Source organism: Procambarus clarkii, chromosome 25, assembly GCF_040958095.1.
Source record: "Procambarus clarkii isolate CNS0578487 chromosome 25, FALCON_Pclarkii_2.0, whole genome shotgun sequence".
Taxonomy (NCBI): domain Eukaryota; kingdom Metazoa; phylum Arthropoda; class Malacostraca; order Decapoda; family Cambaridae; genus Procambarus; species Procambarus clarkii.
In genome coordinates this window covers 33,537,228-33,551,711 of record NC_091174.1, presented here as the reverse complement: position 1 = coordinate 33,551,711, position 14,484 = coordinate 33,537,228, and positions in this window count along the sequence as shown.

Below are 14,484 nucleotides of genomic sequence, written 5' to 3'. Positions count from 1 at the left end.
GTGAGCCAAGGGTATGCGGGGAGTGCCAGCTGTGGCCCTCCGTAGTTGACCGCATAGGACAACTTTACATGATGGTGACAATCTATCATCGTGACGTGACGTGGCACCTTATAGAGCGGGGCACTGCGCATAGTATGCCGAGTATCAGCTGGGCACTTCTGGTGAGTTGCCATCATGTCAGGAGCATGCCAATTAATACATCTAGTTTCCACAATGTGCTCTTTTTAAGGCCAAAGCACCTCTTAGAGTCGTGCCCACCTGCCACACTGCAAACCGGTAGGTCCTGGAAGTGCAGCACACTGCAGTGTGGCCCCAACACTGGCATTTGTAGCACCACCTACGTGGAGGCATATAGCGAGCCACTCTGTAAGTTCTACCCAACGCCAGGGGCACGGAGAGTCACTCGGGAATCTCCGTTGATCGTGCCCAGCTTGTAACGACGAGGTTATTCTTCGTGCAGTGTAGGTTTTCCACATCGTCTAACCAGAAACACTCTGGGGTGAATGCACCTGTTAACACCAAAGAAGATGATTTTCATCTTCGCTGAACCATCATTTGGTGCTGGCAACATTTTAATTCCAGCATATTCCTTTGTTAACAAGTCGTTAACAAATGCATCATCATTCGTGACAAAGACATGATTGTCTTCATCTCTGTTTCTCCTCATGCATTTAGTGTGATGGGCTTTTGAGGCTGCAAAAAACACTGTAATCTGTCAGGAAGATCAATGCCAGGAGGGAAAAATCACGCTGGTTAGTCGCCTTATTTTCCTTCTTGTTCACCTGCTCTTGGAATACAGCCCCATTTTCTACTTGGCTCTCTCCTTCCTGGATTGGCAGAGAGACTTGTGTAACAGCAGCAGGTGAATCAGGAACAAACTGGGGAACTGAAAGCATATCTGGCAGCGGCGACTCATCTCCAGACCTATCACCTGAAACAAGGGTGGTTGCCATGATTCCTTTAACCACGATATTTATGCAGATGAATAACATCACAGTGGTTACAAGAAAGTATGTTCTTCAATGAAACTTCTGGCTGGGTAGAGAGCTGCAGATTATCATGCAGCATCTCTCACGATGAACAGCTAATTGCACGTTGTTCACTCGTTTCCGCAGGAAACGGTGGGAGGTGATTTCGCACCAAGGTCAGAGGAGAGCGCCAACCTCTTTTGCTGCTTTATAAGTACACCAGCACAGTTGCTTATGATTCACCTTCGCTGCATTATTTCAACTTAAGGCCAACATACCACCCTCAAACGTCAACAACACTGCGCACACACAATTGATTAATGTTGAAGTTGGAAAATTAAACCACGACACAACGTATGTACACTGAACTGTGACTACATCAAAAAAAAAACAAAAAAAAAACAAAATGTTTATTTAGGTAAGGTACATACATAAAAGAGATTTTACAAAGAGTGATGGATTTATAGTTTGGGCTAGTACATACAGTGCCTAAAGCCACTATTACGCAAAGCGTTTCGGGCATAAAAAACTTAAATGACTAAAGCTTAATACTAATTGAGCATAAAGAGTAAAATGAAAACATGGAATGAAAACATAGCTGAAAAAGCAGCACAAATACAATTCTGTCGACAAATAGTGCTCTTTAAAAAAAAACAGACATTGGATGACATTAGAGGGGTAAGGTAGGTTACAGGGAATTTATTAGGTATAGCTTCGTTTTTATCTTAAACTGGTTGAGAGAGGTACAGTCTTTAATATGGATGGGAAGGTCATTCCACAATCTGGGTCCCTTGATTTGTAGAGCATTTCTAGTTTGATTAAGTCGTACTCTAGGAATATCAAAACTGTATTTATTTCTGGTGTGGTGCTCATGGGTTCTGTTACAACCTTCCATGAAGCTTTTGAGGTCAGGATTGGTATTACAGTTTAGCGTTTTATAAATGTATAGTACACATGAGAGAATGTGCAGTGACTTAATGTCTAGCATATTCAGAGATTTGAGTAGGGGTACCGAGTGATGTCTGGGGCCAGAGTTGGATATTGTCCTAATAGCAGCTTTATGTTGAGTAATTAAAAGGATGTAAATGATTTTGGGTAGTAGAACCCCAAGCACAAATACCATAGTTGAGATATGGATAGACGAGGGAGTAATAGAGAGTCACCAGGGCAGGGCGGGGTACATAATATCTGATCTTAGAAAGAATGCCAACAGTTTTTGAAACTTTTTTTTATATATTTAGAATGTGGCCCTGGAAATTCAGCTTGTGGTCAATGAGAATGCCAAGGAATTTGCCATCTAATTTGTTACAAATTTTGGTATTGTTTATTTTGAGATTTATTTGATTAGAGGATATATTGCCAAACAGAATATAGAAAGTTTTGTCAATGTTAAGGGTGAGTTTGTTGGCAGTTAGCCAAAGATGGACTTTATTTAGCTCAGTATTTACTGTGGCATTTAGAGCAAGGGGGTTCAGGACTGGAGTAAATGAAGGTTGTGTCGGCAGCAAATAGAATTGGTTTGAGGTGTTGGGAGGAATTTGGAAGGTCATTAATGTTGATGAGAAAGAGGAGAGGGCCAAGTATGCTGCCCTGAGGAACACCAATGTTGATGGGTAGGGTGGGAGAAATTGAATTATTCACAGAAACATACTGGAGCCTGTCAGTAAGGTAGGATTTGAGGTATTGCAGGGAGTGTCCTCTGACTCCATAATGATGTAGTTTAAGAAGAAGGTTTTGGTGGTTGACAGTGTCAAAAGCTTTACGCAGGTCCACAAAAAACCCAACAAGGGACTCATTTTTATGAAGAGCTGTATGAATCGAGTTAATCATACTAATAAGTGCATCGTTAGTGCTTTTTTTGGGTCTGAAGCCATATTGGCAAGGGCTAAATATATTGTGTTTGGCTAGATAAGAGTAAAGCTGCTTATAGATTGGTTTTTCAAAATTTTTGGACAAGTTTGGGAGGATTCATATAGGTCTGTAGTTGTTAACATCTGTGGGATCACCACATTTGTGGACAGGCATTGCTCTCGCTTTTTTTAGAATATCTGGAAAGGTTTGGAGTTCAAGGGACTTGTTGAAGAGCAATACAATAGCAGGGGCTAAAGATCTGGAGGCTGTTTGTAAATTAAAGTTGGTATCTCCTCAAGGGCACTAGACTTGGTTTTAAGGGAAAGGATTATCTCATTGACGTCAGTGGAATTAATAGGCTTTAGGTACAGAGACTGTGGATAGTTATCTGTGAGATAGTCCTTAACGTCAGTACTGGAAGATGGAATATCATTTGCAAGGGATGACCCAATGGAAGAGAAGAATCTATTGAACTCAATAGCAGAATCTGAGGCTGAAAGCTGACCATCGTTATTGGAAAGAAGTGTTGGTTTGTTATTTAAAGTCTTCTTTGATCCCAATATTTGTGAAATTGTGCTCCAAGTTTTTTTAATGTTGCTCTTTATTTGGGTAAATTTATCTTCGTAGTGTTTAGTTTTGGCTCGTCTAATTATCTTAGATAGCAATAATGAGTAATTCTTTGAGAATTCTTTGGAGACAATTCCTAACCTATACTTCTTCTCAAGGTCATGTTTTTTATTAATGGATTTAAGTATTCCCTTTGTAAGCCAGGGATTGTTAAGCCTTTTGGTTGTGACTTGTTTTGTAAGCATAGGACAGTGGGTGTTATAAAGGCAAAGAGTTTTTTGAAGAAAATATTTCACTGCTAGGTTGATGTCCCCTATGTTACCTAACTCGGACTCCCAGTTGACATTATCAGCAGCAGTTATAAAATTGTCTATAGCAGTCTCATTCTGCAACCTAAAACTTAACTCCCTTGACTCTAGTGGTGGTTTGCTAATGTTAGTTAAGAGAAATGTGGGGTAATGGTCTGTAGTGCTATCGGTGATTATACCTGAAGTAAGCGGAGAGGTTATGTTTGTCCAGATGTTATCTAGAGTCGTGGCAGTACTATCAGTGATTCTAGTAGGTCTAGTGATTATGGGTATGAGGAAGCAGGAATTCATACAGTTGAGGAAGCTAACAGCAGTAGGGTGTTCTGGCTCGCAGAGGTCAATATTAAAGTCCCTTGCGATTATTAGATGGTTTTTGTTCAGTCTGTTGTTTCAATGTTGTTGCTACATTGTTTCAAAGTTACTAATCGCCGATCGAAGAACAAGGCAATCGTTGTTCTGGGGGGTTCTTTGGCGCAAGAGCTATTTTTGAGTACTTAATACACGTGTGGTGTATCAGGTACTCAACCATCACTCCCAGGCCAGCAACAACGAGGGTAGGCCTGGGAGCTGACCCCTCGGACACCAGCATCAACTCCTAGAGACGGCTGCATTGTCCACCTTGGACTCCATCAGAGGGCACTCCCAACTTACCAGTGCAGGTGATGACCAAGCCTCAGATACATCTGCTGTGTATGTGTGACACAGATCGGCTTCCAAGCTTCGGATCTGTAATAGTCCAATTATACCACTGACATGGAACGCCAGACGATCACAGAAAACATCACGATTGTCCTCGATCAGACACTCTCTTGTATCCCAAACTCCGGGTGGGTAAATATAATGCAGAAAGGCTAGCTTCACTCTAGATGGTCAGACCCTACTTCAAACTTGGTGCAATATACTGAGTAGAGATAGTAGGCCATCTCCAGTAATGTGTAAGTCTTAAGAGAGAGATACCTCGCTCACCAGACAGAACACCACCATGCGCCACAAATGCTACAAGTTCCGGGGAATGCCCCTCGATGATCATGCTTTCTCCACGACAGCCCTCCTGAAGCTGCTTAACCACTGGGCTGCTCGCCTTCCAAATACGGCACCCCCCCCCCCCCTAGTGCACAGGAAATAAATTATCTGGAAAAAATTCTTTATTTTTTTTTAAAGTGTCAAAAACCCTTCCCTGAGTATGCATATGTTAACATAAAGTCGAAATTTTACTTACTTTGGCTGCTATGGGGTCCGTAAGTTCGTGCATGACGTCATCAATCCCTGGTCGCCCATGGCATACGCTCCCGGGGCTAATAGGGCGCCTGGGTCAAGATGCGCAAGTTGCCAGGAATATATTTTTGTTCATTTTTTGTGCGTAGTTCCAAATACATTTTATTTGTTTTTACGTGCCAATCCTAAGTATAGTGAACATGTACACTATATTATGGCAGTAGAACATCTGAACTGTCCGAAGACACTGTGTTACGTGCATGACACATGTGTACACATATCCGACACATATTTCCAATATATCCTGCTAATTTATGTATATATACAATCTATTTACACACTGTACAGTATTACACACTATATACACACACCACAAACCACACTCAGAACTCCACTAGTGTGAGCTGCCACACCCAGCCAGTCCTCCCTCACTCCAATATCGTACTTGCCATTACCCCTCTTCCCACAATACTGTTATTCACACCAATGTTTCATGTTCATTTATGTATATTTACAACATATTTACACACTATACACTGTCATACACTATATACATTCACCATCAACACACTCAGAACTCGGGGAGTATGAGCTGCCTCAACCAGCCAGTCCTCCCTCACTCCTCCAACATCTTACTCGCCAACATTGCTCCTCCCACCATACTGTTATTGTTTTTATTTTACTATTTACACATGTTTCGTATAGCTCTCTACATGTTTTATTCACCAGAAGTATGCAAGTATTGTGGTATGGTATTGTGTCAGTAATAGAAGTATGGTATTGTGTCAGCACAGTGGCCACCATACACTGCATGAGAAATCACACAGCAGCCAGCAGACGACGCTACGATTACGATGTCACCTCCCTCACCAAAATAGCTCCTCTCAACATACTTCTGTTGCTGTTATTACACTATATACACACATTGTATATACCCATGTACATATGTGTTCACCATAATGAACCACTAAGACCATAGAACCACTATGGTGAGCAAAACATGAGTGGCTGCCACACAGTGACGCTATCTGGAGTCTCTCCCTCCCTCCCTCACTAAACGTCCTCCCTTCCACAATACTACGTACAGCGCTAATTATCACCACAATCCTGCTATTATCACTATCCTGGTCACTAATTCCTGTAAATAAATTATTGACCACAAGTTTATTTTGTAAAGGAACCTACGAAGGCGTTTGATAATTCCTAGATGGACGAAATAATGCTCTGGTGCTGTGGCTAGCGCTGTGAACATCGTGAACAGCATTGAATCACTGATATTTCAACATTGTACACAGTCATTATCACACTCACACGAGAGGCGGGACCAAAGAGCCAGAGCTCAACCCTCGCAAACATAACTAGGTGAGTACTAGGTGAGTACTCAGGCTCTTCTGTAATACTATCATGGCTAAATAATACACATTATACATATATATATTGATATTATTAGGCGATGCTTTGGTTACAAGCTGAACAGCAGTGCTGCGAGCTAATGCTGCATGCGAGAGCCTTGGTTGCTCACTCAGTACTGAGTCTCTCACACCCGGGAATGTGGCCCACGATTTTGTTTGAAGATGGCGTCTGTTTACAAGAGCCCTGAGGAAGCTGATATGAACCCCATGTAGATGCTTATGAATCATATGCTTATAATATAAGATCCCAGAGGAGCGTTGCACTCCCCCCCCCCCCCCCCCGCCCCCCGTTGAAGGCCTCCAGGCACGTTGCGCAGTTCAGGGAATAAAGACAATGGTGGACTGACTCCTGGATATCGGCCAAGAAGGCACTGACTTTACATTCTTTTTTTCGAGCGAGGAGGACCTATCAGCTCTTGCATCGTGGATTGACAGACAGTGGAGCTCCTGGACAACAGCGATCAAGACAACGAGAACAAATAAACATACTCCCTTGAAGTCATCAACACGAATACTGACAGAAAGCAACCAATTTTAAACTTAACCTTCTGCTCCGTAGCAATGGCTTCGCGGGCTACCACTCATGGCTTCCACAGTTTTGGCATCCAGATTACTCCATACATGATGAGGAGGGAATGATACTACAAAGTCAACTAATGCTTCAGGTGGTACAGTTCTCCCACCACACCACCAATGTCAACAGCACATTCAGAAGTGCAGCCTCTGCTCAGCTCATCACCAGTAATCCATCTGCAAGTCGGAAACTTTCTGCTGTCTGTTTTGTGATGGCAATCATCCCGCAACCTCCCATCGTTGTCCCCGCAGACAAGAAGTTATCTTTAACCTGGTGAAAGAAAAGCCGTCCTCAGCAGCTAGCGCCGGCTCAAGCACTTCAGCTACAACCAATAAATCAGCGTCTTTCTCAACCTTCAACATTCAAACAACCACTTTTACGGAGTTTCTTGGAGGAGGAAATACCACCACCAAACACCAACAAGTGAGCCAATGGGGGCTCAGCTCCCAGCCTGCCAGCTATTCATCGAGCCAGCTGCCGCCACCTGCAGCCCATCCCGACCAACCACTGTATATCACAGTACAAGCTTTGATATCGACGGCAAGAATGATGGCTGGCACTAACCCACAGGAATATGTGAGAATTCTTAATATTCTACACAAGGCGAATTGTCTCCCAGCCATCAACGTCCCTGATGAAGTCAACACCACCACCACTTTAACCCCAAGTTCTCAAACGCTGGATGCGTTCTTGAACATCATTTTAAAGGCCGTCGCACTTATGGACCTCCTGTGAACAGGTGAAACGCCCTCTCCTGTTGCAACTCTATCACAAGCCACCCTCCGCCGACTCCTCCTCCTTCTCATCGATCGACAACTGTCACAATTCCACCTCTCGTGTGTGTACCCACTGAACTATCTACATCTGTTACAGGACCTACAGTGACAACCTGTAAGAGCTCAACCCTCAAGATTCACCATCTCTGCTTTTGAGTCAGCCGATTCATCAGATGAGGCAGTCTCTGTTGGATCAACATCTCTTCCTTCACGAAAGTGCCCCGACTCAACAGAAGATTTCCTTCTGAACACTATCTCCAACGACAGCACGTAAATGATAACACGTAGCCAGACCCTCCATGACAACACGTAGCCAAGAAGCCAAAAAGGAAGAAAAAGAAGACCGACAAACCAAGCCTGATAAAATCATCAAGAAATCCTCCCATCATCTTCCACTCCCCTGTCCCCATGTACTCCCCACCATTCCCCACTCCCCTGTACCCTTGTCTTCACCACCATCCCTCACTCCCCCATCAACTCGCCCTCCCCACAATTCCCCCTTCTCTCCCATTCCGTCACCCTCCCCACCATCACCCACCAACCCGTCCCCTCGTCTTCCTCACCATTCTCCACAACCCTGTCTGATGTGTTCCCAAATGGTCTGATGTTCCCATCAGAAAAATGGGAACATCAAAAGAATTCATGTTCCCATTACTGAAAAATAAGAACATTTAAAAAATGCGAAATGAAAACAAATGAAAAATATAAAATAAACTATACTCACAAAATGAATGCCATAGTAAACAACACAGCTCAATTCCAATGCAATGTCACACAAAATAATTAAATAAAAATGTAAATAAATATAAATCTATGAAAATTCAATTTATCAATGAAATCGGAAACATTGAAATGGATCGTAACATATTTAGTGTAGCGTGTGTTGCATTTAAGTCCAAGAGATAGCAATGCTCTTAAAAACACATGTTTTACCTGTGAAAAGTGTGGAATCTATACAGTAGATACATAAAAACACGTGTGCATGTGAATGGAACGTTGTGTCCAAATTTCAAAGGAATCGGTGAAGAACTTTCGGAGATTACAGTGTTTGTTGCTTTTACGTTCAATAGATGATGTTGTTATTTTAAAGAATAATGTTTTTACCTGTCACATGTGTGGCATGTATATAGTAGGTATATAAAAATACATGGGTATTCGAATGCAATCTTGTGTCAAAATTTCGAAGCAATCGGTATAGAAGTTTCGTAAATTTCCGTCACATGAAAACTCACAAGAAAAAGACAGTTAAAAAAAAATGTTTTTACCTGTCACAGATGTGACATCTATATATAGTAGGTATATAAACCATGCTCGTATGCGAATGGAACATTGTGTCAAAATGATTTCAGTCATTCAAGGCAATCAAAGGAATCTATGAAGAACTTTCGGAGATTGGCGATTTTTTTTAAAAACAAACATTTCCATTTCCATTTATATATACATATATATATATATATATATATATATATATATATATATATATATATATATATATATATATATATATATATATAAATATACATATATATATGTATATGTATATGTATATGTATATGTATATATATATATATATATATATATATATATATATATATATATATATATATATATATATATATATATATATATATATATATATATATACATACATATATATATATATATATATATATATATATATATATATATATATATATATATATATATATATATATATATATATATATATATATATTATTAAATATGACCGAAAAAGTAAGATTAATAATTCTAACACGAATTTTCTCAATCTTTCGTACATTATGCTTCACTGTTGGAGGTAAATCAAAAATCACTTCTCCAAAATTCATTTTTATTTCTAGTCTGACGCGACACGGGCGCGTTTCGTAAAACTTATTACATTTTCAAAGACTTCACAAATACACAACTGATTAGAACTTGCGTTTCCCTGATTTTATATCTACATTTGAGTGAGGTGGGAAGGGTGATGTGGCATTACATTTGAGTGAGGTGGGAAGGATGATGTGGCATTAACACAAGACAGAACACTAGAGGATATTAATAGGGTATTAAAAGTATCAACACAAGACAGAACAGAAACAATGGGTATTGAATAGAAGTGTTTGTAGAAAGCCTATTGGTCCATATTTCTTGATGCTTCTATATTGGAGCGGAGTCTTGAGGTGGGTAGAATATAGTTGTGCAATAATTGGCTGTTGATTGCTGGTGTTGACTTCTTGATGTGTAGTGCCTCGCAAACGTCAAGCCGCCTGCTATCGCTGTATCTATCGATGATTTCTGTGTTGTTTACTAGGATTTCTCTGGCGATGGTTTGGTTATGGGAAGAGATTATATGTTCCTTAATGGAGCCCTGTTGTTTATGCATCGTTAAACGCCTAGAAAGAGATGTTGTTGTCTTGCCTATATACTGGGTTTTTTGGAGCTTACAGTCCCCAAGTGGGCATTTGAAGGCATAGACGACGTTAGTCTCTTTTAAAGCGTTCTGTTTCGTGTCTGGAGAGTTTCTCATGAGTAGGCTGGCCGTTTTTCTGGTTTTATAGTAAATCGTCAGTTGTATCCTCTGATTTTTGTCTGTAGGGATAACGTTTCTATTAACAATATCTTTCAGGACCCTTTCCTCTGTTTTATGAGCTGTGGAAAAGAAGTTCCTGTAAAATAGTCTAATAGGGGGTATAGGTGTTGTGTTAGTTGTCTCTTCGGAGGTTGCATGGCTTTTCACTTTCCTTCTTATGATGTCTTCGATGAAACCATTGGAGAAGCCGTTATTGACTAGAACCTGCCTTACCCTACAGAGTTCTTCGTCGACTTGCTTCCATTCTGAGCTGTGGCTGAGAGCACGGTCGACGTATGCGTTAACAACACTCCTCTTGTACCTGTCAGGGCAGTCGCTGTTGGCATTTAGGCACATTCCTATGTTTGTTTCCTTTGTGTAGACTGCAGTGTGGAAACCTCCGCCCTTTTCCATGACTGTTACATCTAGAAAAGGCAGCTTCCCATCCTTTTCCGTCTCGTAAGTGAAACGCAGCACGGAACTCTGCTCAAATGCCTCCTTCAGCTCCTGCAGATGTCTGACATCAGGTACCTGTGTAAAAATGTCGTCAACATACCTGCAGTATATGGCCGGTTTCAAGTTCATGTCGACTAAGACTTTTTGCTCGATGGTACCCATGTAGAAGTTTGCAAACAGGACACCTAGGGGAGAACCCATGGCGACCCCATCTACTTGCTTATACATGTGCCCATCCGGGCTCAAGAAGGGTGCCTCTTTAGTACAAGCTTGGAGTAGTTTCCTCAGAATACTTTCTGGCATGTCAAGAGGAGTACAGGCTGGATCACGATACACTCTGTCGGCTATCATTCCGATTGTCTCGTCCACAGGTACGTTGGTAAACAGCGATTCTACGTCCAACGAGGCTCTTATCCCTGTGGCCCGTGCGCCCCGCAGTAAGTCCACAAATTCCTTTGGAGACTTCAGGCTGAAGGCGCAAGGAACATAAGGAGTCAGCAGGCCGTTGAGTCGCTTCGCCAATCTGTACGTGGGTGTGGGTATCTGGCTAATGATTGGCCGAAGTGGGTTTCCAGGCTTGTGCGTCTTGACATTTCCATACGCATATCCAGGTTTATATTCCCCAATGATCTTTGGCAGGTGGAGTCCGGATTTCTTGGCGTTCACAGTTTCGATCAGTTTGTTGACCTTTGCTTTTAATTCGGCTGTAGTGTCCTTCGTTACCCTTTGGAACTTAGTTTGGTCAGAGAGTATGATGTTCATTTTCGCCAGATATTCGTCTTTTTTAAGAATGACATATATTGGCGACTTGTCACCTCTCCTGACAACTATCTCCTTGTTCTCACGAAGGCTTTTAGCTGCCGCTCTAAGCTCGGGGGACAGTATGGTGCTTCTGTAGTTGCCTCGATTCTTTCCTCCTTCTGCAATAAGTTCTGCTTGTAAGGTATCTTTGGTAGTGACCTTCTTTTGTGTCTCGAGGTCGAATATGTCGTCCAACAGAATTTCCAACTCCACTTTCCGGGCCATTTCACTCGGTCTGGACATAACATGACAGTTTATGCCCAGATTTAGGAGAGTGACTTGGTCCTCAGTGAGGTTAATTCCTGCAAGGTTCAGGAAGCCATCTCTTGGTCGTGGAATTGCCATAGGTCCTCCATATAATGTTGTTAGTTTCTTGATAATCCTTGTTTCAGTGCTGAGGTGATGTTGGTCTGTGAGGATGTCGAGGTGTTGTTCAATGCGGGTACGGATACTATGGTCGATGTTGCTATTTCTCCACTCGTTTGTAGCATGAAGTAGTTGCGTTTTGTTGTCTTTGATTTCATTCTCTGCCTTGTATATCTGATCACGAATCAGATCCTGGCGATATTTTATCGTGAAGGCTTGATTCCTTGCTGCTGGGTCGTGCACTTTAACATTAGTATATTTTGGTAGCAGTCTTTCCTGTAGACATATATTATTAAATATGACCGAAAAAGTAAGATTAATAATTCTAACACGAATTTTCTCAATCTTTCGTACATTATGCTTCACTGTTGGAGGTAAATCAAAAATCACTTCTCCAAAATTCATTTTTATTTCTAGTCTGACGCGACACGGGCGCGTTTCGTAAAACTTATTACATTTTCAAAGACTTCACAAATACACAACTGATTAGAACTTGCGTTTCCGTGATTTTATATCTAGTCGATATTATTAGTCGACATGAACTTGAAACCGGCCATATACTGCAGGTATGTTGACGACATTTTTACACAGGTACCTGATGTCAGACATCTGCAGGAGCTGAAGGAGGCATTTGAGCAGAGTTCCGTGCTGCGTTTCACTTACGAGACGGAAAAGGATGGGAAGCTGCCTTTTCTAGATGTAACAGTCATGGAAAAGGGCGGAGGTTTCCACACTGCAGTCTACACAAAGGAAACAAACATCGGAATGTGCCTAAATTCCAACAGCGACTGCCCTGACAGGTACAAGAGGAGTGTTGTTAACGCATACGTCGACCGTGCTCTCAGCCACAGCTCAGAATGGAAGCAAGTCGACGAAGAACTCTGTAGGGTAAGGCAGGTTCTAGTCAATAACGGCTTCTCCAATGGTTTCATCGAAGACATCATAAGAAGGAAAGTGAAAAGCCATGCAACCTCCGAAGAGACAACTAACACAACACCTATACCCCCTATTAGACTATTTTACAGGAACTTCTTTTCCACAGCTCATAAAACAGAGGAAAGGGTCCTGAAAGATATTGTTAATAGAAACGTTATCCCTACAGACAAAAATCAGAGGATACAACTGACGATTTACTATAAAACCAGAAAAACGGCCAGCCTACTCATGAGAAACTCTCCAGACACGAAACAGAACGCTTTAAAAGAGACTAACGTCGTCTATGCCTTCAAATGCCCACTTGGGGACTGTAAGCTCCAAAAAACCCAGTATATAGGCAAGACAACAACATCTCTTTCTAGGCGTTTAACGATGCATAAACAACAGGGCTCCATTAAGGAACATATAATCTCTTCCCATAACCAAACCATCGCCAGAGAAATCCTAGTAAACAACACAGAAATCATCGATAGATACAGCGATAGCAGGCGGCTTGACGTTTGCGAGGCACTACACATCAAGAAGTCAACACCAGCAATCAACAGCCAATTATTGCACAACTATATTCTACCCACCTCAAGACTCCGCTCCAATATAGAAGCATCAAGAAATATGGACCAATAGGCTTTCTACAAACACTTCTATTCAATACCCATTGTTTCTGTTCTGTCTTGTGTTGATACTTTTAATACCCTATTAATATCCTCTAGTGTTCTGTCTTGTGTTAATGCCACATCATCCTTCCCACCTCACTCAAATGTAATGCCACATCACCCTTCCCACCTCACTCAAATGTAGATACAAAATCAGGGAAACGCAAGTTCTAATCAGTTGTGTATTTGTGAAGTCTTTGAAAATGTAATAAGTTTTACGAAACGCGCCCGTGTCGCGTCAGACTAGAAATAAAAATGAATTTTGGAGAAGTGATTTTTGATTTACCTCCAACAGTGAAGCATAATGTACGAAAGATTGAGAAAATTCGTGTTAGAATTATTAATCTTACTTTTTCGGTCATATTTAATAATATATGTCTACAGGAAAGACTGCTACCAAAATATACTAATGTTAAAGTGCACGACCCAGCAGCAAGGAATCAAGCCTTCACGATAAAATATCGCCAGGATCTGATTCGTGATCAGATATACAAGGCAGAGAATGAAATCAAAGACAACAAAACGCAACTACTTCATGCTACAAACGAGTGGAGAAATAGCAACATCGACCATAGTATCCGTACCCGCATTGAACAACACCTCGACATCCTCACAGACCAACATCACCTCAGCACTGAAACAAGGATTATCAAGAAACTAACAACATTATATGGAGGACCTATGGCAATTCCACGACCAAGAGATGGCTTCCTGAACCTTGCAGGAATTAACCTCACTGAGGACCAAGTCACTCTCCTAAATCTGGGCATAAACTGTCATGTTATGTCCAGACCAAGTGAAATGGCCCGGAAAGTGGAGTTGGAAATTCTGTTGGACGACATATTCGACCTCGAGACACAAAAGAAGGTCACTACCAAAGATACCTTACAAGCAGAACTTATTGCAGAAGGAGGAAAGAATCGAGGCAACTACAGAAGCACCATACTGTCCCCCGAGCTTAGAGCGGCAGCTAAAAGCCTTCGTGAGAACAAGGAGATAGTTGTCAGGAGAGGTGACAAGTCGCCAATA